The 15,738-nt window shown below is 42.0% G+C and overlaps 1 protein-coding gene across 6 annotated transcripts in view; it reads right to left on the bottom strand.

Annotated features, from left to right (window-relative positions):
- TAB3 (TGF-beta activated kinase 1 (MAP3K7) binding protein 3) overlaps positions 1-7,877 on the bottom strand; it is a 47,460-nt gene extending 39,583 nt beyond the window's left edge. For 2 of the 6 annotated variants that reach the window (XM_074858582.1, XM_074858584.1), the window contains exon 1: positions 7,649-7,873. The gene's annotated coding sequence lies outside the window, so the exon portion shown is untranslated. Of the gene's footprint in view, positions 1-7,648 lie in introns of all 6 variants that reach the window. The other 4 variants (XM_074858579.1, XM_074858583.1, XR_012627512.1 and 1 more) reach the window with 3 other exon arrangements.
- Between the last annotated feature and the right edge of the window lie 7,861 nt (positions 7,878-15,738).

Genomic DNA, 15,738 nt, shown 5'->3' with positions numbered 1-15,738 from the left:
AAGAAAAATACTTAAACCTTTTCCTTTTCTTTTCCTCTTCTTCTTGTACTCTGAGTACTTATGAAAACCTTACCTTTTGGACCTCTCAAAAAACAAAAGACATTAAGATAATTCTTTAGACTTCTTTGAAGAAAGATGGACTAAATGATCTATGATGCAGATTTGAACGGGAATCAATGAGGGGGGAAAAAAAAACAGAAAAAGACTGGGGGGTTGCTGTTTGGTTTTGCGTGGTTTTTTTAAACTGAATTCACAGAAGAATAGAGTCAAACTTCTTTTGATCTTTTCCTGCCAGTTCCCTAACACCAATGCCTCTTCATTCAGTGTTTAGAGAGATCAATTCCGTGAACAGCAGTCCCCACAGGGACTGCTTCCATGGGTCCAGAACTGGCAATTAAAAGTTTCCTCCACCTCCCCCAACCACCAGAAGAGTAACCAGAATTTTTTCTTTGAGAAGATACAGATTCCTTAAAGTGTGTGAGAAGGAGCTCTTCCCTCATCTTTTCTGTTGTTCCTAGGAGGGGAATCCTCCATCAGACTGAAGACACCTGTCCACTAATGCTGTGTTTTGACCTCTCACTAATGGATGAGAACAAACTGCACTAGGACTTCTGAAAATGAAAAGCCCAAAACTGAAACTGGTACAGATCAGAACCAAACAACACAAGCCTCGTGCCCTGATCACATCTTGAGTAACATACGTTCTTAGGAGACCTGTCATGTGTTTTTGTTACAACTTTTACAGAAAGTGGTCTCAGTTAGGGAAAAGCAGTTTTCAAGTGACCGTGAGTTTCTCCAGAAATAGAAGTACTGTTTGTCACAGTACCAGCGATGTCTGTGTTGTTGGTACTAAGCCTCGCTGAGTAACAAGAGGAAAGATCAGTGAAGATCCCTCAATGTCAGCATCACTACAGGAAGATGTCATCCAGTTAATGGTACTAAAACCATCAAGGCCTGCCACACAGAGTTGCTGAGAGCAAGTTTCTTTCCTGTCTCTGGAAGACTTACAAGTTGTCCTCTACAGAAGCCACTAATTCATCTCCCTCTCACAGACCCCCTCCTCCTAGATGAGGGGACTCTATTTCCGTACTTTGTGACTTTTGGACTCTTTTCTATCTTTTTAAAAAAAATAAAATACAGCAGAATATAATTTCTAATGACAGATCAAAAGAGACGATCTTACTTAGGTCTCTCTTAGGCCTAAGGCTACCTTCAGCCTCATTTACTTCAACTCCCAAATCTAGAAAAGGATTGGCAGGTAGAACATTTACTTGACTTGAAACTTTCTTTAAAGCAAAAGAAGAATTTAGTGTATCTAGAGAAAGGGCTTCAAAAGCAAAGAGGCAGATTTCATTTAAGAAGGTCTACATCCTGCATTTATGAACTCAATTCCGCTTCAACGGATATGGTAGAAACTGTTTTCCCCTTTTGTCCCCTTTTCCTTTAAATTGGTTATTCCAAGAAAACAATAGTAAAAGAATATGTCTGTTACAGAAAGTGCTAATAAGCTCAAATCAACACAGAAGGAAGCTGGATGCGAACAGGGACTTACCTCACTGTCACTACCTGCTACTGAGACCTGTACACATTGAAGGCTAACGTCTTCAGTATAGAAAGCACAAAACTGCATACATCATCTTGAACAATTATTCAAAAAGCTCGTAAGTTCACAACACATGAAGCATTTTCAGACCAACAGTGAGATCTGTTTTGAAATACCTGTATAAAACACTGATGTTTATGAAGAAGGAACAGCAAGCAAAGTTTTCTAACCACATTTTTATGATGCTGTCCTCACACCAGGAAATGAAGTAGAGACCCAGGCTAAAATAACTATTGCCCTGTGCTGTACATTTCAAACTTATGAATGACTTGCAAAACCCATGCTAATCTACAAAAGCACTGACAAAAATGTCTCTTCTAAAATATAATTTCATGTAAGTGCTCTGAATTCAGTTACAGCACTTAGCAATTCCAAGATTACTGAAGCCACATCTGTACACTTCCAGATCACCTAGCAGCTAAAACTTGATTTGTACCAGGAAAGGACACATAGTGGCATTTCAATAGAATTACCCACAAAATACTAAAAAGTTTTTAACACCTTCAAGTCAGCAGTGGGAAGAAAGATGGTATTTGATGTAGAAATGCTTGCTAGTAGAAATTTATCTTATTAACACCTTTTGAGCAAATATGAAGCAACAGAGTGAAATTGTACCAAATTAACACTGCCTTATCTGGACATATCATTTGTGATCTGACATTACATCAAGATAATCTTAAGAATTTCAGGAAAGAAAGGCAGATACATTTCAACAGTAATGCTCCACAAAAGACCTAGTGCCTGACTTACTACTTCTGCAAGCTGATCTTCAAGAGCATCAACATGAAAGACAAATTTTACATTCCTTTCGTAACTTGCACAACACCCAGGTAAAAGAAAAAAAAATTAAAAATCATAACCAACAAAAAACCCACGCACTCTACTTGCTCTGAACTATTATTGATCCCCCACTCAATGTCAAAAAACAAAGAAGAAAACAAATCCATAACTCTTTCAAGTCCTAGGAATAAATGTCCACAGCTTGAGTAAAGTCAAAGTATACGAACTCCTCACAGAACAAAAAGAATTATGCTTGACAATTTATACCAATGTGGTAAACGCTATGACATACGTAGAACAAAACAAGACTTTCACCAGCTATTTTCAATAGTTGTGACGTTCTAAACTGCTACAAATTGTTCAAACAGATGAGACTTGAGGACAAATTACCTTAGAACATAACCAAGGAAGGGAACAAAGAAAGCTTAAAGCTGCAACGAGATTAAAATACTAGCACCGCTGTGGATCTTGTTACCAAATCTGACAAAACAGTCAATACTGAAGATATTTTAGAAAAGTATCCAATTTTTTTTCTGCCACAACATCCAAAGACAAGTATTGATAGTATTAGAATTTTTTTCTAAAAGTATCCCTAGAGCGACCATAATTTCACAGAAATTGATCCACTTTTCAAATTAATACACACTTTAGAGGATATACAATTTCATTTGAAAGCAAGTATTTCATTAAAGCATATTGCGTGTGGAACATGACTGATTGAACATAACCTACTGAAAGATGTTTTTAAGAAAACATTCTTAATTATCCACCAGCAAACCCACATGCAGGTAGGAAAACACCTATACTTAAGGTGTGACAGTCAGGTTACTGAAAACTACTATAACAGAATAACCTTTATCTCAATTCTGTAGCTTTGCTGTTTGCTTACAAAGCCATTCTCCTTTATACAACCCTCTGAAGAGAGCAAAAGGAGAAGTAATTTTCCTTACAATAGAACTAGGTTAGGACAAAACCTGGTAATACACTGAAGACACTTTTAAAATACCACTACTTTAAATTCAGGCCCTGAATAAAATAAAGCCCATCTGGAATTCAAGAACTAATGCTTCTTAAGAACACAAAGCTGTATATAACCTTAACAGAGATAACATTTTTCACTTTTATACTACAGTGCTATGCTGGCTATTATGAAACAGTACTTGAAGAGGGAGAAACGTTCAATGTAGCAATCAATGGAGTGTAAGATATTGAAATGTTAGTTCCACTCTGACATTAAACTGAGACACACACAGAGTGTGATCTACCTAGTATAATTAATCTTCAAAAAAGAGAAAAGGAACAAGAAAAAACTCGAACAGAAGAACTCACTGCCCATCTTGATCTGTATGGTTTATTAGCAACATCGTAACTTTGTCTTGCCTTCTTATTGGATTTTGCCACATGTATTTCAGCTTCTCATGTCAATAAAAAAAGGCTTCAGTGATGTTTCTTCTGGTAGTTGTGCACATGAGTCTCCCGGATACTAATACCACAGTGCCACCTTTTAAGCACTAACTGACGCAGCACAGAAGGCGCTGACCAACTATCCACCTCATACAGAGTAAGAGATACTCAGAATCGATACTCAGTGCCACAGAACCATCTACACTGTCAGGTCAAACTTACATCATTTGACTGAAGCTGGAGAGACAAATTTGCATAGCATTACTACCATATTCACAATTTGAAAGCCTTTCGAAGGACAACTCTGGTACTTTAAGGCTTGGCAGAGTACAAGAACCTATTCTAGAAGTCTTTTCAACCAACACCTTCAACATTTGCATACATGAGTCTAAACAAGTATTTCAAAACTCTCATCTTCCCATTTAGAAAGAATGCTTCACACATGCGAATTGGCACCATGACATCACTACACATTCTATCTCAAGAAAACGAATCAGATAATATTGCCCTTTTGACAATATTTTAGTCTGTTATGCCCATAGAGAAATAACAGTCTACAGAAAATTTCCTTTACGGACATAATGGAAAGGATAGATCCAACTTGTAAAAAAAAAGACAAATAATACCACAAAAGTTTGGCAGGGGTTTGAAAGTATCCTGATATTAGTTTACTGCACTAGGCAGCACCACCACCAATTTCCAGTTTAGCTTTATTTTTCTGTTTGAGTAAAGGCAGTAACAGGGACAGGAAAAAATACTGCAAAACCACAAGTCACAGATATTTCTACCTTGTAACGTGAACACTTGCAGTCGGTAGTCCAATAGGTGCTTATGAAAAAGTTTGAGGCTTTGTATAAACTCTCTCTTAGTTTCACTCTCCATTTGTTACCTGACTTTTAAATGTACCATGTAACAAAAATAACTTTCACTGCAAATACCTTTATTTACATTTATGTATGCATAAATTTAGGTACATACACACTTAGTTCAGCTCACGGCAGTGGAAAGAGCATCATACAGAGACTCCTAGAGCAACATGTGTCATACCATAGTTGAGCTGGATGACTAAACATACATTATAGACTTGATGTTATCCAAAATTTACTAGATTTGACCATTTACTCAATGTTTGGATCATCACTAAAATATCTTTGGTGTCAAGGAGTAAATCAAAGGCTCTTGCTTGTATTGTTAGTGATTTTACTAAAACACTGCTGCTGTAGAAGATTTGAACTATCATCCCACCTGAAGATACAGCTCTTTGAAAAATAATAAAACATCTTCTTAAGTTTTATATTTATTATGCACTGCAGTACATAAAGAAACATGTAACTCTGATCCTAACCAAGAATACTTTTGCAGGTCATTCTTTAAGACTACTTATGCTATTTAAAAATACATACAAAATGAATCATCACAGGTTTAGAGTCAGGAGAAAGCATCTACAGACCAGTGCAACAAAAAACTTAACTTCATTTAAGCACTACATAATTTCTGAGAGGGAATAGAAGAAGACAAGCTATTATCGGATCACCTTAAGAATCGTATTAATATATTCTCTTGGATGACTTCAAAGGAATCCTTTACCATGAGGATTACTGTTTACCATTACTCCTCTGAAAATCAATGTACAGACATCAGCATGGACATCTCGCCAAAGCCGGCTGGAAAATACGACACATTTTCACAACACCTATTCAACTTATCTTGTCTTCCTCAAGATGACAACTAATGGAAGGAAAAAGGAACCTCGATGAAATCCAGGAAAGAACAAGAAAGAATGGAGACAGATCTCACAATACCTTCTTTACATTTATCTGCAATCACTTATAGTAAAGGTTATGACCCAAGCCAGATAAAAATACATTATAAAAGTATAGTTTCATAATAAGCATCCATCACACTTAATCCAAGTCACTGTACCTAAATCAAAAGGTTTAAGATTAAAGGCAGACTTAAATGCTGATTTTATTATCCTTTACTAATATGTGTAAAACTTGATACATAATTTATGGATGAACTGAGACAGTCTATATATACATTAATACAGGCTGTTACAGCATTCTTCAGATTGCTCCTATCAACTGACACCATTCACAAGACAGGACAAAGGGCAGGCTTTAACAAATGTTGTGAAATACTTTATTTTTAAGAATCCTGTTCCTCTCTCACTACTAAGAGGAAATGAATTTAACATTTCTTCTTTTTACATGAAATATGTTAACTGAAAATCTGCTTGAAAAGGGGCAGAAAAAAGCATTGTTCTTCTCACAGATCTGGAAAACAAAATTAAAGCTATCAGAACAGACACTGACCTTTGACCATGCAGACTTTACCTGTAAGTTTTTAGAGTTCTTTTATACTAAGGCGTCTGAAAACAGAACTGGTCAAACGGACCTGTCACAGAACATAAGCCTATAAACAATTACTACTCAATTTTCTAACAGTGAACACCAGCACTAAAAATAACAGATGCCTATCAATACCTCAGCGGGATGGGTTGGCCTATCCACTCTCAGTATTTATTTAGAATGGAAGAAGGGAAAAGAAAAGCTACTGTACATGGAGCTGAAATATCTTGAAATGTAGTTATTATAAAAGCAATTATAAAAGCATTACTAATAGCTATCTTTTTAGCTAATTACTTTATTTAGCTAATATCTACTGTATTCATCAGCTATAAAGATATTAATAGACTACAAATAGCATCTTCAAATTAGTTACCACTGAAACCTTCAAAGACAGTTTTATGCATATTTACCCGAACATAGCATCTTGCTTTAAGTTTTTCCATTAGCTTCCAGCGTGGCATACCTGACCCATTCCATTTTTTTCAGTGACAGAGATTCTCTACCAAACTCCAAAGTATAGTTACTCTCAAGCCATCTAAGCAACTGCCTTTCCTCTCCTTGTTTCCTCCTTGCTTAAACAAGGGAAAGAACAGCCAATATCACATTACAAGTCATGTTTGAACAAGGGGAAAACACACCAACTGCATAGTCGAACGCCAACACTGGAACTGTATCAAGCCATAAATAAGAGTAGCATCCTTTCACTATATCCACCTATATTAAAAAAAACCAAACTAACAGAAAACCCACGCTATTCTTTCCAACAGCCAGTACAAACAACCGATAAAGTCTCAAGTCTGACCTGAAGACAAGACTCTGGACAGAGCATAACTAAGGCCTTGCTACCCTTGGGGGCCTTCTATCTCCAGAGCCAAGCCACAACAGCAGCAGCATCATACTGCAGTCAACACGCCGAAGAGACTGTGGCAGCTCTCCTACCTGTGAATTTGTTTGCTGTTTAAAATTTTTTTAGACAGCAAGAGCAGCATCTGTGGCCCAGCAGACACCACAGCACCTGCTAAGCGGATCCTGGGGCAGGATCCCCGGGCAGTCAACCTGCCACCCTCTCCAAAGGGCTCCAAAAACAAAGACCAAAGTTTTCTCTGCTCGGTGCGGGGGAGTGCGGCAGCAAAACAAGAGCCAGCATCAACACGAGCAACCTCCCATCACCACACCCCAGCCCCCGCACACCCCAGCGGACACCCCCACCCCGGGGCAGCCCGGCTCCCCCGGGACCGCCGACGTGCTCCCACTCGGCCTCCCCCATGGCCGGGGAGAGGCGGGGGGGGGGGGTGTCTAGGGGTCACCCCACCACCCTGTGTACAGGGGGGCAGCACGGAGGTCTCATCCCCCACTCCGTCCTGAGCCTCCCTCCCTGACCGGGCAGCCCCGGCAGCGGGGCAGCCCGGCCCGCCCACAAATTCAGTTCCCACACACCTCCCCCTCGCCCGCCCCCCCCACCCCCCCGTCCCGTCCCGTCCCGTCCCGTCCGCGGGGCCTGCCCCCTCACCGTGCTGCGATGGGGACTCGGCTCCGGCGGCGGCTGCATGCCCGCCCGCCCGGCCCCTCGGCTCTGCCCCGGGGCCTCCGAGACGGCGGCCGCTGGCGGAGGGGGGGTGTGGGGGGGCACCCCGCGCGGGCCCCCCCGCGCCTCCTGGGCGCGAGCCGGCGGGGGGGGGGCGGGAGAGGCGCGTGTCCCCCGCCGGTGAGGGCGCGCGGAGCAGGGGGTGGGGGAGGGGGGGCTCCGGGCGGCACCGGGTCTCCGCGAGAGGGGGAGGGGGAGAGGGGGGAGGGGGCCCCCGAGCGCGGCGCACGGCCGGAAAGCGCTTCCGGGATCGGCGGGGCTGCGCCGCACGCTCGGGGCGGGGCGCTGAGGCCGCCGGGCGCGCGGCGAGGGGCGGGGCCCGGCCTGCGCCGAGCGGGCTCCGGCACGGCGCGGCCCGCGCGCCCGCGGCCTCCGCTCTCGCGAGACCGGGTGGGGGGGGCGGTTTGAACGCGCGCGGTAACAAGCGGCCGCGGGGGGAGGCGGGGGCCGGCGGGCGCGCGGCGGAGTCCGTGCTCGTCCCCCCTCCCCCCGCCGTCGTACCGCGAGTTCTCCCCGCAGGTCGGTCCAATAAAGGTTCCCCGGCGCCGGTTCCGGTTCGCTGGCAGCCGCCTGGCCCGGCCCGGACCGGCCCGGACCGGCCCGGCCCCCGGGCGCTGGGGCTCCGTGAGGGCGCTGCGGGCCGCGCACTGCGCCCGGCCGGCACGGCGGAGGGGAGAGCTGTGCGCGGCAGCGCCCACGCGAGGGGGGACCGCGGCTGGGCCGCCGTGGCGCTGCGCAGGCCGGCGCGGCGCGGGGGGCGGCGGCCCGCGGCTGGCCCGGGCAGGGCGAGCGTTGGGCTGCCGGGAGGGCGGCGGGGGCCGCGGGCCCAGGGGCAGCGGGTGGGAGCCGGCACCCCTGTGTAAGGGCTTCCCCTTGGCCAGAGCCTCTTCCCGAGCGTGGTCAGGCGGTTATCGGAACTTCTGGGCTTTATTTTCTGAATATTGACAGCGACAGTAAGGTGTGTGGACATGAAGCAGGGCATAGCTATTGGCATAAAAATGCCTGTGTGCTGTGCTGTGTTCCTACCCGAAGCTCTCATCATGCTGTGCCACTCCGAGTAATGTTTTTGCGTCCCTCTGCTTGCAGGACAGACTTCAGGCAGTTGTGATGATACAGGTTGATCCAACATGGGCTTTTCATTAACGTCAACAGAGGCTGAAATCTTCCTGTTGAGGCCAGAGCCTTGCAGATGGTTTAGTGGGCGTACGTTGATTTTTCATCCTCAGGCTGGGCCTTAGTTTAAGATTGCGTTCTGCTTGTGCACCTGTGTAAGCTGGTCTAAAGGGTCTCCTCCAAATGATAAAGACCATGATTTCTCACTTCTTTTTGTGTTCCAATATTTTTCTTTGTTTAGCTAGCATCTGTCTTTCATAGATCTTTTTTTTTCTTCTTAGCGCTGTTCATCAGAGCCACAGAAATACTGTTGCAAAGAAATTAATCAGAGCAGGTGCTAAGTTCCTGAAACCACCTTCTGTCTCTCTCTGGTTCAGAGATCTGGGAAGTGCAGGGTGAAGGGGTGAAAGGAGGGGCCATCTATCTTGTATTGCCATTACTGACTCTCCGTGTCCTCTGCTGTATGGGGAGGCCTTGGCTCCCGTGTCAGAGATTGCGTGAAGTTAATTAAGGAATTCCTGTATTCTAATCCCTACATCAGAAACAAGCCAAGCCTGACTGGCATTTCTGGAGAGGCAAGATGTAAAAGCAGAAGTAAACAGGAACTTGGTGCAACAATTCTGTTATCTAACAGAGACTGATTCTTATCCTATGATTGGAATTAATATCAAGATGCTGAAGTGCACATTCCTCAGCAAAAATCCATCGTTTCCAAATATAAATGCGTGCTTTTGGACCCCATGAGTAGTTCTGGTAGCTCTATGTAGTCTCACTTTCTTAAAATGTGAGAAATGGCCCTTTGTGTAGCTGTTGATCCTTACGCACGTGAGTCTCTGTGCCCTGGGTTACATGTACTGCCCCTGACTTGTTCAGCATTTTTTTGCTGTCCAGCTACTGTCTTAATTCATCCTGTCATTTGTTGCTTCCAGATCTTTCAAATCAACATCCAAGTCAAACCTTTACTGCTTCTCACTGTCTCTCTGTAAACTCCCTGTACTGCAGCTCCAGCATGTCTTGACGAACCAGCATAGCATCATGTAAGCGAGCTCCATGGCTCCATTTCAGTTCAGCAGCAACCAATCCTTTATTTTTATTTGGAAATGGTTCTTTTCCGCTGCAATCCTCTGCAATAGACTGTAATGGAAGGCTATCATCTAGCAATTGCTTGATTTATCTGCACCCATCCCACTTTCAAAGCAGGAGAGTTGCAACAGAAATTGCAGAGACTTTGTGTTTTTCATCTGCTCTTAGCTAGTCATAGATTTGAGAGCAGGACTGCGCTACTGGCAAATGAATCTCTCTTGAAGCTTCATGATTAATCATAGCAGAGCCAGTCCTCTGCTTAAGAATTTGGAAGAAAACCCCTTATGGGTATTAGGTGCCTGATTACCCCAGAAATCAAAGATTGTATGTTTTGACTTTGCTGAACACATCTCTGAAAGGAGTTCATTTTATTGCTGATCCAGTTCTTCTGTCTCCTCTTATCCATGTGACAACTACAACAATTGATTATATGGAAAAGTAATATTAGGAAAGTATTTAATGTATTTTTAGCTGCTTCTAATGGGATTTAGCAGCTGGAAACAAGGAGAGCTGGCACTAACTAATCAGGGCAGTTCTTAGACAGCTGTGTGAGAACCAGTGTATTAGACAGGGGTCTGAAATACATCACCATTTTTCTCTGTATTTTAAAAAATGCAATATATGCAATGAAAAATTTGAAAACTAGACCTCAATACTTGCAGCTCAGACAGTAACTCGAAGTAGAATGGAATTCATTGTTAAATCCAGTTCTGTAATAACTTCTAGATGAAAATGCCCCTGGGTTTTGTGTGACTTTTTAAATTTAATGCTTATGGCAGATATTACTGCCCATCTTTGAAAGGCCTCAGGTTGGGATTTAAATTCCACGCTACATTCATTTTTAAGCAGAACAAAAATGTAGTTACTTCTGCTCCCCTTTTCTCTTTATGAACAGCAATCTAATTTTCCTGTTTTGGAAGAAAGCAATTTTCTGCATGTTTGTGCCCAAGAATTGCAGCCAGAAAAGTATCTTGATAAAATGGGCCTCTAGGATTCCATATGTTTTCTGTCTGAATGGTTCCTATACTGAGTTAGTTCCATTTACAAATCAAAAGTGTAATTTTTCAGTGTAAGCACTGTAAACTGAGTCTTGAATCTAAAAAGTCAAACCGAGTTCTTTCTGCCTGTTACACTGTGGTCAGTAATGTGTGTTTTGTCACTGAAATATACCCAGCGGTTCTATTTGATGATGCATAAAGTAGAATACAGCATGAATCCATTTGTCATAGTTTTAGTTACAAGAAGAAGTAACATTTTTTTGGTCTTTGTGTACTTGAAGTAACTAACATCATTATAAAAAAAGCCAGGAATGTGTGTCTAGAGTAAGGAGGTGCCATTTTTTCATACCATTCTCCATACAGAAGGTACTTATCTTGGAATGAAGTCTAAGCAGAGTAATCTATAGGACTGTGGTAACAGCTGTGTTAGTGTCAGATCCTGCTGACTCCTGTGATAGTTTACTTGTATACAAGAAGCTGCAGACTTCAGGGTCTAAGCAGAGTTATTTAGGTGGAAGCCTGTAGAACCAGAGCTCACAGTGAAGGATATCCTTTCTATAACAATTTTAATTCTGCCTACAGAATTAAACAGAATCTTTTAGTCCTGACATGTCAGTTTAAACTTCTCAATCCATCTAGCTGTTCTTTAATAAATCCTGTGTGTTTGGTTTATAAGACCACCTCACTTCTGTCTTTCATTACATTTTAAGGAAAGTATCCTTGGCCTTTCCTCATTTTAAGGTGAATTCTATGCCCTAAAAACAATTTCTAGAGCACAATTCATCTACTAGATTCCAAATTTAGTCAAAACTTTTTGGACATATGCATCACTTCTTGTACTTTTCCTTTTGCAGCAAAGCTGTTTTGACTCTACTAGGTACCCTCGTTATCTTTTCCATTTCAGAGTGATGTCAGCCATGTGACTGTGAGAAAACAGAATAAAATGTTTATTGTTTTAATAGGGATCATGGATCAAGAAGCTGAGTTCAAAATGAAGATATCTTGGAACTTAAAGGGTAAACACAGCAATACTAAAATTGAGAAGTCAAAATAAACCTCTGAGAAAATGGAAAAAATTCCTAAGAACACTCAAAAAATGTTATTACTTTGTCTTGAGGTGTAATCTTTTCTGCCTTATGAAGTGCAGATCTAAGCAACAGTTAGTTACACCCTCTGAAGGGCTACCTAACGCAGTTTGGGGAAGCTGTTGGTGTATGACTAAGCATGCATGTATGTCCAGTAAATGAGGACATTATCCCTCACTATTATGTTTTCTGTGTCTGGTGTTGTCCACTTCAGACATACAACACTGGGATCACATCTGTGCATACACCAGAATGTTTTCGAGGCGTGCCGTTGTATTCTCAAGTTCTGTGAGTGAGTCTAGCAAGTGGGGACAAAACTCTGCTGCTGTTTGGGGAATGGTCTTTTGGCACAGAGTACAACGCAGACACTGGGAAGAGCAGTAGAGCTAGTGCCAGCATGCACCTTTCAGTTGGCTTTCACTCTCCCCAAAGAAGAGCTATACAGCAGTCTCCATTTTTCTCTTTGCAATTTCCATAATTGAGTTTGCTGCTTTGCAGATTTCTCGCCTGTGACTTAGAAGAACTAGATTCTACACAAATACAGGTTCTTCATAAGCATGCTTAAAAACAAAGTGTTGCTTTGCAGAGTCTCCTTAACTGCTGCAGTCCTTGTCACTAGAGCTACTTGGTGCTGAAAGACTGATGAACCAAATCAGTAATAACTTATAAAGTAAGTGTCGTGGCATAAGTGTTTTCTGAATGTTTCAATGGGATATGTAGTGTGAGAGAAGTGAAAAGACATGCTTGCATGTATGCCTTTATGAGCATGCATTTTTGTTGTTAGGGGTCAAAGGCTAATTCAAAGAAGATTTGTGATATATTTTTTTTCTAAATCCACATGAAGACTGTCCTTTGGATGATATATAGAATTGATTCCTTTGGGGGTATTTTTCATTACAGTTACCTTTGGTGCCCTGGTCAATTCCAGTTTCTAAATACCTGGAGTTCCCCTGTGGTAGCAGGAATTTAAATGAATTATGTCATTTGCTCCTTCTGTGCCAGTGCTATTGTGTGGGACTACTGTATTCTATAAAATTAGTTGTCCTTTCTTATCTTAGGTGTGGCTGTACTTCCGCAGTGGACACAATGACTGTGGTGTAAGACCATTTACAAGCTACATGTGCTATATAGATTTACCTAGACTGGTTATTAGTAAAATTGCTGGTAATAGATTTTGAAATTCTTAGGAATTAAGAGTTACATTTGTAAATTGTCATGCTAGAAGATCACATGTGCTTTTCTTAATTTTGCATGATTTGGTGGTTTGCAGTCCATTCAAGATGAGAGTAACATTTTTGCCACAATTCCTATAATCGGATCTAGTAGTATCAGGGTGGTATTTCCAGTTCCCAGATTTTTCACTGAGGTGTGACATTTGAAAGGGAGATAGTACTTTGGTACAGTGGCCCAGTTATTGCTCAGTGCCAGCTTATCCTGTGAACAGGAATATGGACAGATAGCAGATTACCACATCGCATCAGATATGGTTGCTCATAAGAGCAGTCAGAATGATTGGGTCAGAAAAACCCAATCTGTAGAAATGAAATACCTGTCCTTATGGGAATGCATGAGAGTTTTGTGCAACATACAGAAAGCACTACTGCCTGAAGATCAAATGTTTCTTATATTCTTTTTTGCTTTCCTACTCATATTTGTCGGGCAAAAGAGACATAAAGGGTGTTAGAGCTGTGTGGGTTGTTGAGGGAAGGAACAGTGTGTTTTGACTCTGGTGGAAATACTTCCTTTTGATATCTGTTGTTATATTCCCGGAAAGATACACAAGTATAATAGAAAATTATTTTCGAGCCATACTCTGTAATACTACAGCAAGTTGAAACTGTGCTTCAGGATACGGATAAAAACCAAATACTTACGTGAGGTTTGGGGGGTTTCCTACTCATTAACTAAAATACAGTAGATCTCATTATGTGATTGTTTTGATTGTATTTTACAGCCTGCTATGGAATATTTAATTCAGCCCATCTAAAATGTTTTGGGCAGCAGTAAGGCTGCTTTAGTAGTGCTTAAGATGTGTGGAAAACAGTTAGCATTCAATCTGTTGAGTTAGCACTTACAGTGTCTTTACTCAGTAAATGATGGGGCATAACCAAACCAAGTTTAACCTAGCTAGAATGCAATTTAACAGTCCTAAAAACATAACATTGTAGGCTTTAGTGAGGTTTCATAAACTTCATATATATATATATATGCAGGGTTTTCTGCCGGTTTGTACAGTCAGTGATGAAGTGTGTGCTGCTGAGTCTGTGTTACTCCTATTGCTGTTCCTAGCTAGATAAAAATTAATGTGAGCGTGCCCAACTACACTACAAACCAACTCTTGTTGTGGAGACATCTGCACAGGGGCTGCAGTGGTGTTATAGTACATAGACTGGGTTAGTAGCCAGAGATTAACATAATTTATGAGCTGCATGTATTGCTAGGTAGTCATGGAGGATTTTGTCTCCAGTCACTGGACAAAACGTATAACTTCTGGGACCTTGAAAAGGAAGCTTTAAGGTAGGCCCTATAATTAAATAGTTAAAAATGTCTTGATCATTGATTTCCATTGATTATCTTGCTAGTACTGCATAACACCTTACAGCCAGACTAGTTCTGTAAGTCAGCAGCACCACTTGTAGAGGAAGGGTGGGGTTCTTGAAGAGCGCTGGTAATTCAGGGAGAGTTGAGGCTAAGACTTTTTTTAGTCCCAGCTTGTGCTCCAACACTTTATCAAAATAGTTCCCTCAATTCTTGAGAAGCTAACACTTAACTCTGAAGACATCTGTGACTGCGTTCCCTGTTCCAAACTCCCACCTCAGGACAATAGTCAGTAAAGTACTGAACTCACAGCAGCCTGTGACATCTGTGAAAATTGTAGAGGTCTAATGATAATCTAAGGTCAGAGCAGAGCACGAGACAGTGTTGGTGGTTCTCAAGGACTGTGCACAATATGACCTCTGCTTGTAATACCATGTCCTTCTGCAGCCTTGGTGCTACGGACTATTGTATGCAGCGACGAGATTCTGCAGAGTCACTTACAAATGTGTCTCATGTAGAGCTGGGGGCACATAGCTTCTACTTGTCAAAATCATAACAGGTCATATGTGGTGCTCAAATTGTTAGTAAACTTGCTTGCTGAGTTGCATTAGTTTCCAAGCGGGACTTCTTTCACCTCCAGCTAGCTGAAAAGCATTGTCCCTTCTTTCTGCCTGATGCTGTGGTCACTAGTAGCACGTGCTTCCAACACTTCCAATGTGGTTTACCCCAACTGAAGTGAAAAGTGATGACAGCTGATGCAAAAACAATTGTCACTTCTCCTTACATTTGTCTCTCTGCTGAGGTCCTTTTGCTAACTGCTGCATATTCCTTGGTAATAACTTCAAAGCAATTAATGAATCAAGCCACAAGCATCAAGTATTTATGATTATGATGATTATGATTCTGTTTTGATCCACAGACCACTGGTTGGGAAAAGCTAGTTACAGGACCTAATATAAAGCATATGAAAACTGGAAACAAGCACTGCTGTCACCAGGCAGAATTAGATGAATGTTGAGTAAGGCTCTTCTTAGGAAGTTCCAAATGGTCTGTGGAAGTCTTTTCACTGAGACACTTGTAATAAAGATTCAACACCTTCCACTCTCTTGAAAACTAAACACTCCTCAAACTTAGTCCACTGTTTTTCTCCTTCATGAAAAGAGGTAGATTCTCTAAAGACAAAGAACTTACTGGTTTT

Source organism: Strix uralensis, chromosome 2 (assembly GCF_047716275.1).
Source record: "Strix uralensis isolate ZFMK-TIS-50842 chromosome 2, bStrUra1, whole genome shotgun sequence".
NCBI classification, from domain to species: domain Eukaryota; kingdom Metazoa; phylum Chordata; class Aves; order Strigiformes; family Strigidae; genus Strix; species Strix uralensis.
This window is presented reverse-complemented; position numbering and strand designations above follow the sequence as displayed.